Genomic DNA, 10,028 nt, shown 5'->3' with positions numbered 1-10,028 from the left:
GTCCCGGCAGGAAGCAGGTGGCCCACCCTCAGCAGGTGGTGTAAGCAGGCGAGAGTGGGGCTCCGCTGGACCACAGGAGGAGATAGCCTCTTGAGGGCAGAGGCCGTGTCCCTCACAGCACCTTCCTTGTGGGTGGCATGGTGGAAGGTGCTGGGCCGAGGGACGTTAGCCCAGCTTCATCCTGTGTGTTTACACTCCCTCCGGGTAGCTTTGCTGTGCACTTGGGGCTTCTGGCATGGCAGAGTTCGTGCAGCTTCCAGTGCATTGACCTCCAACACAGACCTACTGACTCCTGGGGATGTTCCCACTGATCTCAGGAAAGGTGAGAGAATGCTTCTTTTAAGCAACTTGAAGACAGGTAGGATGTAATCCTATTCAGTGTTAAAGCTATCATTCTGTCATCAAACAGCTCCCAGATGCCAGGAGTCCAGAATGAGATGCATCTACTGTGACCCAGTTTCCTCCTTCAAAAGCTGCCAGGGTTGATCCTGGATCCATCCTGGGCTGAGTCTGGCTCCATCACAGGCTGATCCTAGGTCCCTCTTGGATTGATACTAGGTCCACTGTGACCTGAGTCTGGGTCCATTGAGGGCTGCTCTTGGGGCTACTGTGGCCTGCGATTGGGTCTATCATGGGCTGAGCCTGGATCCAACCTAAGCTGGCCCTGGATCCATCGTGGGCTGAGCCTGGGTCCAACCTAAGCTGAGCCTGGATCCTACCTGAGCTGAGCTTGGATTTATCTTGGGCTGAACCTGGTTCCGTCATGGGTTGGTCCTGTGTCCATTGTAATTTGGGCCTGGATCCTCCTGGATAACTTAAATGGTTTGGCTGCATCCCCGCTCAAATCTCATCTTGAATTGTAGTTTCCATAATCCCCACGTCTCATGGGAAGGACCCGGTGGGAGGTAATAGAATCATGGGTGTGGTTACCCCATGCTGCTGTTCTCATGATAGTGAGTGAGTTCTCACAAGATCTGATGGTTTTATAAGGGGCTTTCCCCCTTCTGCTCGGCACCTCTCCTTGCTGCTACCATGAGAAGAAGGAGGTGTTTGCTTCCCCTTCCACCATGATTGTAAGTTTCCTGAGGCCTCCCCAGCCAATTAAACCTCTTTCCTTTATAAATTACCCAGTCTTGCGTATGTCTTTACTAACAGTGTGAGAACGGACTAACACAATAACAAATCTGTAGAAAAACGTGAATCAAAACTCCAGGGAGATACCACATTACAACCATGAGGATGGTTACTATTTTAAAAAACAGAAAATAACAATTGTTGGTGAGGATATGGTTACATTGGAACCCTCGCGCACTGTTGGTAACAATGTGAAATGGGGCAGCCACTGTGGAAAACAGTATGATGATTCCTGAAAAAATTAGAAATAGAATCACCCTAGGACCCAGCAAGTGCGCGTCTGGGTATATGCACAGAAGAATCGGAAGCAGGGTCTCAGGCAATATTGGCTCACTCTGTTCACAGCAGTATTAGTCACGATGGCCAAGGGAAAGAAGCAACACGAGCATCCATCACAGATTAATGGAAAACGAAATGTGGAATATCCACAGAATGGAATTTAACTCAGTCTTAAAAAGGAAGGAAAACCTGGCGTGTGCTACAACATGGATGGGTCTTTAAGACAGTGGTAAAGGAGAGAAGCCAGATATAGAAGGGCAAGTACTGCCTGACTCCGTGCACCTGAGGCTCCCAGAGGAGCCAAACTCACGGAGACAGAAAGCAGAATGGAGGCTCCCTGAGGCTGGGGAGATGGGAACGGGGAGTGGGTGTTTCATGGGGACCAAGTTTCAGTTTCCCACAATGAAAACAGATCTGGAGACGGGTGGTGATGATGGCGTCACAACATCGGGAACACACTAGCACCACGGAACTGTACACGCAAACATGGGTAAAATGCTGAATTGCTTGCTGTACATATCTTATCACAATAAAAGCTTTGAAAAAACCCCACGAAAGTACAGTTTATCAAAACAAGAACTGCAAATCCTGTTTCTTGGGGATATAGTTCAGAGATAGAGCATTTGACTGCAAACTGTTTCTTTCTTAAGGGTTAATCTTAGCTTATACACCACATATTCTATCTTTTTTCATGATATTCTATTTTTAAACCTAATTAATTTCAACACTTTTGATTGGTATTTGGTCCCATTTGTACTTATCTAAGCTTCTTTAAACCTTTTAAGCTGAAATTGTGAAACTGTAAAACTCCACTTCTTTTTAAAGGACTCTGTTTGCCTAAAAACAGACTTTCCCAAATACTTGTAACACTAGCTAACCTTACACATGTGCTGATCTTTACACGTTCAAAGCGTAAATGTCCAAAACTGTATATCAATTTGGAAAGGTATCTACTGATAAAGTCAAAATCAATTACCCAATGACCCCGTTTAAGTTGGAATCCCAGGTGACTTGTTTTTTTTTTGTTTTTTTGTTTGTTTGTTTTTTGAGACGGAGTCTCGCTCTGTCGCCCAGGCTGGAGTGCAGTGGTGTGATCTCGGCTCACTGCAAGCTCCGCCTCCCGGGTTCACGCCATTCTCCTGCCTCAGCCTCCCGAGTAGCTGGGACCACAGGCACATGTCACCACCCGTTGATTTTTGTATTTTTTGTAGAGGTGGGGTCTCATTATGTTGTCCAGGCTAGTCTAACTCCTGGGCTCAAGGGATCCTCCAGCCTCACTCTCCTTCCTCTGAGATTACAGACACGAGCTGCTGTGCCCAGCCCCGGGGTTTCTTCGGAGGAAGATGAAAATGTCCGGAATTGAGCATGTCTGTCTGTGAATGCACCAACGACCGCTGAACTGCACACGTCAGAGGGATGGGGGCTGGCGTGTGAATTCTACCTCAGGAAAGCTGTGTCAAGAGAAAAGGTAACATCCCAACGAGAGCTTCCTCAGAGGCTGTTTCTAGGCCAACCCGGGCCAGGAACTGGATTCCACCCCAAAGGGTCACTGTGCACTAGGGCGTCCAGGGAGCTGCTGACCTGCAGGGTCCTCACCAGCCTTCCTGGCTCCGCTGCACCGCACCCTTAGGAGCACTCTCATGTGCCCTGGTCTCCTCTGCATGCCCCGCCGGGCTCGCCATACCCCAGTTTCCATTTCGATGTGCAGTTCAGCAGCACGTCGTGTGTCGAGCGTGAGCAGTCTTGGAAATTTTCCATGATATTTAGGCCAAGACAAGTCAATGGCAAAGGAAATCTTCATTTAGATTTATCTATTATAATGATGCCTTGGGAAGGTCGATTATTAAGGATCTGCTCAGAGACTGTTTTTCTGACTCTCTCAATCGGAGTGAGCTTATCGTTCGGGGTCACCTCAAATGCAGCCTGGAATCGGCGGGTTAATCCTCAATTGTTAAAGAGAAAGTAGCAGCATCCATAAGGATCCTGAGGCTTCCAGTTTCTTTGCCTGGAAGATTGCTTGCCCCATTCTCCTCCATCTCGGGAGCAGCTTCCAAGGGCAGCCTCTCCAGCAGCAGCGCATGGGATACCCAGGGCTGCCTATCTGCGGACCTCCCGGTGGGACTCCCGGGTGGAGGAAGGGGTGGGCACAGAGAGCCTCCCCGGCCAGGGTACCAAGGCCTGGGACCCCCGGCGGGACTCCCAGGTGGAGGAAGGGGCGGGCACAGACAGCTTCCCTGGCCAGGGTACCAAGGCCTGGGACCCCTGTCTCAAAGGCTGCTGCAGCATTTCCCACCAGCCCCCATGAGGATCCTTTCTGTGGCTGAGGGGACCGGCCCTGCCAGCCCTCAGCCTCCATGACGAGCCCAGACCACTGCTTGGAAGGGCCCTGCCCAGGCAGGGGTGTCAGGGGCAGAATGCACCCCACCTGTCCACCACACCCCCAGGCCAGGCTGAGCCAAGCACAGGGAGTTGCTTAGGCCAAAGGGCACCAACACCCAGGTGCCAGCAAGAAATGCGTGGGTCTCAGGTGGTGGCCCCGACTGCTGGCCCCATTCTGTAAGAGCGGCACGAGGCCTGGAGGACAGCTGCTCCCACCAATGGACGTATCTGGGGAGACGTGCTGCCCAGGACCCTGGGGCTGGCCTGTATCCCGTGTCCAGTCAGTGCAGGACACAGAGGCTTGAGTCTGGCCAAGACTTAGGCTACCCTGATTGCCACAGCAGCCAGCTCCTTCTGGGGTCAGCTGAGGTCTCTGGACCCACACGGCCCCCTGCCTAGACCCTCCCTTCCCTCAGGGTGGCATGCCGAGACCTCCCCAGGAATAGTCCTGCTGGCACCAGATGTCAGGCACCAGACCAAGTCCTGCCTCCCACGGCCTCCCAGACAGGGTCATCCCAGCCCTGCTGACAATGGCAGAGGGAGCGCAGGGTCTGTGCCCTTCTGCAGAACCTCTCAGCCTTCGGAGACTGCAGGAACTCATTCTTCATAGATATTCTCAGAATATCAAACAAACAGACCAAAAAATGGCCTGATTTTCCCAAGACTTGGCTTCCCAAATGCCACGGTTAACCATTGCACTCAGGCTGATGGGTGTGGGGGTGGAACAGAGGGGTATAGAGGGATGGCAGGCGCACCCCAAGAGCCCTCCAGGGACGTTCCTGCCCTGCACACCCTGCTGTTTCCTTCCACCCAGCAGGGTGGGCCCCACCCTGAGGTCCTTTCAGCTCCCTGGGAAGTGTGTGTTTTGGGGTAGGGATTCCAGGCTGGGAGACAGATCCGAGGACAGGGCAGAGGAGGGACTGCAGTGGACAGGAGTCCAGATGTGAGCAGCCGGTGGAATGGCCAGACCCCGGGCCAGGTGGAGGGCAATTCTCAGCCATGAGCTCACACCTGGGGAGCTGGGCCCCTTGGAAGACCCGGGGCCTGGTGCCCCCACAGACCAAGGAGCGCTGTCTGGGACAGGGGTACAGCGAGAGAAGGAGCCCCTCTTAGGGCTGAATTCTGAGATCTTTTCAGGCACTATCTGAAGGAGCCTGGCCTGTGGTTTTCTGATCACCCCAATGTCCCAAAAAGGGCGGAAGGCCCAGGCTGCTGGTGCCGGGGGAGCTGCATTCAGAGGTCCCCGGTGCCGACCACAGCCCTGGAAAACAGCAAGTCCTGAAGAAGGTGCGAAGGTGATGGGCCTCCAAGGCAGCGGGCGCCTTTGTTTCCTCCATTCCCGTACAGAGCTCAGCTCCAGTGATAGGGACGGTCACTCTGGGATCAGCGCCAGTGATAGGAGTGGTCACCCTGGGACCTCCAGGCTCTGCACCTGGCAGGGGCTTGAGTCAGTGCTTTGGGCTCTGCTCTCTGTGGTCACTAGAGCTGCTGGTCCTTCCTGACCAGACACAGATGCAGGTTTCAAGTCTCTCATCTCCAAGTCCGGTCAGGACATGAACAACAGAGGGAACGGTCCCTCCATGGATCAAGGGAGCGCGTCCAAGGGCAGGATGTTCTGGTTGTAATTAGGTGGCTCACATTTCAGTTTGGCAGGGATATTAAAAGGCATCCCGGAGGAGGCCATTGGAATGCTGGGCAGAGAATGAAGGCTCCGAGGAAACCCTTAGAAAGAGGGCATTTAATGAGCCGCAGCTGCCAAGGAGCCCATGGTGCCCTGAGGTTTGGGCTGCCTTCGGCTTCAGTTTCTTCTTATCAGGCCGGGGACTCTGAGACGCGCAGAGGTCCTTCTCTGTGCATGATGGTGGCTGCTGAAGGTCACCGTGGCTGACACAGGCCCAGAAATGGCAACAAGAGGGGCAGCAAGCCTGTGACCCAAAGAGAGGGCCCAGGCAGTGTGGGCCTCCCCCTCCAGCAAGGACGGAGCAAGCCTTCTAGTCATACCACCTGGTCATGCACCTGCCTGGGGTCATACCCCACCACCATGCACATCTCCCCCACCATGCACCTGCCTGGGGCCACATGCACCCCACCATGCAGCTACCCAGGGCCACACCTGCCTGCAGGGCACACTCCCTTCCCCCAACACACCTGCCTGGGGAAATGTTCACTCTCAGAAGAAGCTCATGGTCCACACATCATGGGCGATGGCAGCTCCTCCCACCTGCTGACCCACCTGTACCCTTCAGGCTCGGAACTCTTCCCAAGCCAGCCTTACCAGGACCCCTTGAAACTGAGGGTGCTCATGTTGCCCGGGGCTGTACCTGGCTGGAGCTATGAACTTTAGTCCACTCAGCACACCTGACTGACCACGGACCAAACTGAGATTGAAGGAGGGAAGGAAGCTTCGGGAGACCCTGGGGGCCACGGTGAGGGAGAGGTGGGGGTAAAGGCTGCCTGGAACCAGGGATGGGGCACGGGGCCTCAGCTTGGCCTCTCACCACCTGTGACTTCAGCCGCTCATCGGAGCATCGGTTTCCTTGTCGAATGGGAACACAGTGAAGTGTCAATAAGCAGGCACAGGTGAGTGCCCTTTGTAAACAGTCTGGAGCCACAGCAGGGTCACAGAGGGCGACTCCTTGAGGAGATGTAAACGTCCCAGTGTCCAGGCCATGCCCGGTCCCTCCAGGGCGGAACTCAGGCATCCGCGTTCCTTTGGAGCACGTGTGATGCATGGAGCAGCCCGAGGCCTGCTGTGCAGGCCAATATGGGGGTGGACGCCTGTGGCCACAGCAGAACACCAGGGCCTGAGCTCTCGAGCAAGAGGCAGCTCACCGGTCGGCTAGCTGAGCCTGGCTTCAGGCAGACAGGGGCGCACCTCTTATGACAGCGGGCAGGCCGCTTCACAGATGACCCACGGCTCAGGCCTGGCTAGCATTAGATTCTCTGCTACAGGGTTGCTGGCCCAGGGCACTGGGGACCGGCCAGGTGTACCTGCCAGGAACTGTCACTGGCAGAGGCCAGCCCAGCTCCTTGCCTGCCCAGCCTGGGCATTTTCCAAGGAGAGACAGACCCTGGGTCTCCGTGCAGCCCCAACCAGGGACCCGGCTCTCCACCAGCCAGGTCCTGGGTCTATTTGAGTTTACAGTTTACTATTCAAACTAAGGAGAAAATCCTCCAAAAGGTACACAGAAGAGTCCATCAAATCCCAATCAACACCCATAAGAACATGAAGCAAGGCCCTGCTGCTGCTCCTAAACGGGGGACAGTGACATTTGGACAGACAGCGTCCTCCCAGCAGAGGGACGTGCTCAGGTTCTGGAAGGAACAGTGGAAAAAAAGTCATTTTTTTCATAGAAGTGTCATGTGTAAGACAAAAACGTTCTGGAAAGCACTTTGCATTTGTTTCCCAAAACCTGTAGAAATGAGGTGACCGCACAGGGCAGGAAAAATGTGTGGAGACCACTCTGGATCATCCGGGAGGTTCCTAGAGGAGGCGAAATGCATTTCTCAGAAAGATGACAAGCTGGTGCCGCCATTCCTTACAGGGACCCATCAGGGGGCGGGCTCTGCCTTCTCCATGGCAAGTCTAGGGCTGGCCACGTCGGCCCGTGAGGTCCTGCAGGGAAATAGCAATGCCACCCTGAGTGCCACCCGGAATAAAGCTGGGCCCAGGGAAGGAGGCTCCTGAGGTCGGAGAGCACAGCTGACTCCAGGGCTGCTGAGCAGGTGGGCCTTGCCCCACAGGCTCCAGACCCCCCAGAGCAACCAGGGATTCAGCCAACAGCCCCCACCACATGGAGCCGTTCTCCCTCCTGGAGCCCCCCAGAAGTCCCAGGGCCCGACCTGCCTCACCTTCGAAGGGCAGCCAACCTGAGGTGTGCAGAGTTCAGGAGGGGACTGTTCTGGTCCTCACACACCCAGCAAGCAAGCGTGCAGCTCCCGTTGTGAAAAGGCCACTCTTGGGGGTGGGGTCCCTGCTCTCGGGAACTTACACTCTAGTGGGAAGGATTGCAGGTACATGGGTGAGCAAACATACAAACAGGATCATCCATCGAGCGCAGATGTTTTGATAGCAACAAAACAGGGGACGTGATGGGAGTCTCACCGGACTGACCTGCAAATTCTTTCCCAAGGGGGCACTGAGGGGCAAGACGCCAGCTGCGTGTGATCCAGGGAAAAGGGCCAAAGACAGAGGGAACTGCTGGTGCCAGGGCCCAGGGGCTGGGTCAAGTGGGCAGTTTCTTGGTGCAGAAAGGAGGCCTGGGTGTCGCCAGGGGAGAAGGGGAGAGGCCCAGGAGCAGCCCCCACCACGTCTGGACTGGCAAGTGGGCCGGGGCCTGCTATGTTCAGATGTGCTGGTCACCGTATCACCGGGCGTCGTGGCAGAGATGGGGGTGCCGTGCACTTTTCCATCCAGGAATGAGGCCCCATCACCCTCTGGAAGGAGAGCATCAAACAAGAAGCCGGCGGGGCAGGGGAGGGCAGCCCGCCCACACAGGGCCTCCTGAGCTTGGGGCCGAGCCCTGCTGAGCTGAGGTCAGTGCTGAAGAGTCCCTCAGCCTTCGGAGTGGGGCATTGAGGATTTTTCTGCTGCTCCAAGTCCTCACCAGAGCTGAATCTGGGCTGGAGGTTGGGATTTCTCAGGGAATGACAATCTGTGACAGCCACAGGACCTTTCCTCCCTGGGTACAGCCCCACCCTATGCACCCTCAGCCACAGGACCTTGCTCCTTGGGTACAGCCCCACCCTATGCACTCTCAGTTCCCGGGAGGCCAGGATGGGCCCAGCCGGCTTCCGCTCTCAGGGGAAGACCTCACGCCTGTGTCCGGACTGCAAGCCCTGACCTGCAGCCACCTCCCTGTGGCCCTGTCATGGTTCCCACCCCACCCTCTGCCTCCTGCCAAGACCATCTTTCTCCTGCAGCCCTGCCCTGGGCCCCTCCCTAGCTCTGTGTGTTATCCCCACCTTCATCCTGCACAGAGCCTGTGCCTAGCTCCGCAGCTACCAGGATCCTCCTGCCACCCACCTGGGGCCCCCAAACTCTCGAGCCAGGCCAGGGCTGGGAGCGGCGGTCATCCAAACCCTTCTGAGTGTGGCTGCCTGGGGCCTGGTCCTGTGCCTGGCTCTGAGGGACATTTGCAGGTGCAGAGACCGGGTCGTAGAGCAGACCCGGGACCACCCTGTGACGCCCAGAGTGAGGGCTGAGCACAAGGCAGGCCAGGCCCGGCAAGGAGCCCCTGAGCCCGGGGGTGATGTGACGCCGCTGGCACTGAGCCCTCCGTGGCAAAGTTCCAGAGGGTTGGGGCTGAAGTGGGCAGAATGCTGCCACCCTGCTCCCGGGTGGCCTCCCTGCAAGGTCCTGCTGGCTCCTCCAAGCCCCTCCCAGTGGCCGCTCTGACCCAGACCACATCCTTAAAAATGACCTCAGTACTGACCATGGACCTAAATGTGGAGGCTAATTCTATAAAACTTCTAGACTAAAACACACAAGAAAACTTTGTGATTCTGAGTTAACAAACATTTCTTAAGACAGAAAACGCAGTTACTATAAAAAAGTTGATAGATTGGATGTCATAAAATTTAAATTTTTTTTGTCTTCCAAAGACATCATTAAATCAATGAAAAGACAAGCCACAGACTGTGAGAAAATATTTGCAATGCCTATAAATGACAAAGGACCTACCCCACAATACATAAAAAACACAACTCAATAAGAAAGCAAATCAACTAGTTTCATAAACGGACAAAAAGTTGAACAGACAAATTGTAAGAAACGATGTACGAATGGCCAACTAAGCACACAAAAGGATCTGTATTCAGTCATCCTTGCATTGCTATAAAGAAATACCTGAGACTGGCTAATTTATAAAGAAAGGAGGTTTAATTGGCTCACGGTTCTGCAGTCTGTGCAGGAAGCATAGTGGCTTCTGCTTCTGGGAAGGTCCCAGGAAACTTACAATCATGGTGGAAGGTGAAGGGGGAGCCAGCACGTCACATGGCCAGAGGAGGAGGAAGAGAGATGGATGGGAGGTGCTACAGAATTTTAAACAACAAGATCTCACGAGAACAAACTCACGATTGTGACAACAGTAGCCAAGGGGGAAACCCACCCCCACGATCCTATCACCTCCACCAGGTCCCACCTCCAACACTGGAGATTACAACTGAACATGAGATTTGGGCCAGGACGAGGATCCAGACCATACCAGATACTGACATCCTTAGTCATCGGGGAA

The sequence above is a fragment of the Nomascus leucogenys genome, chromosome 3 (assembly GCF_006542625.1).
Source record: "Nomascus leucogenys isolate Asia chromosome 3, Asia_NLE_v1, whole genome shotgun sequence".
NCBI classification, from domain to species: Eukaryota; Metazoa; Chordata; class Mammalia; order Primates; family Hylobatidae; genus Nomascus; species Nomascus leucogenys.
Note: the sequence above shows the minus strand (reverse complement) of the source record.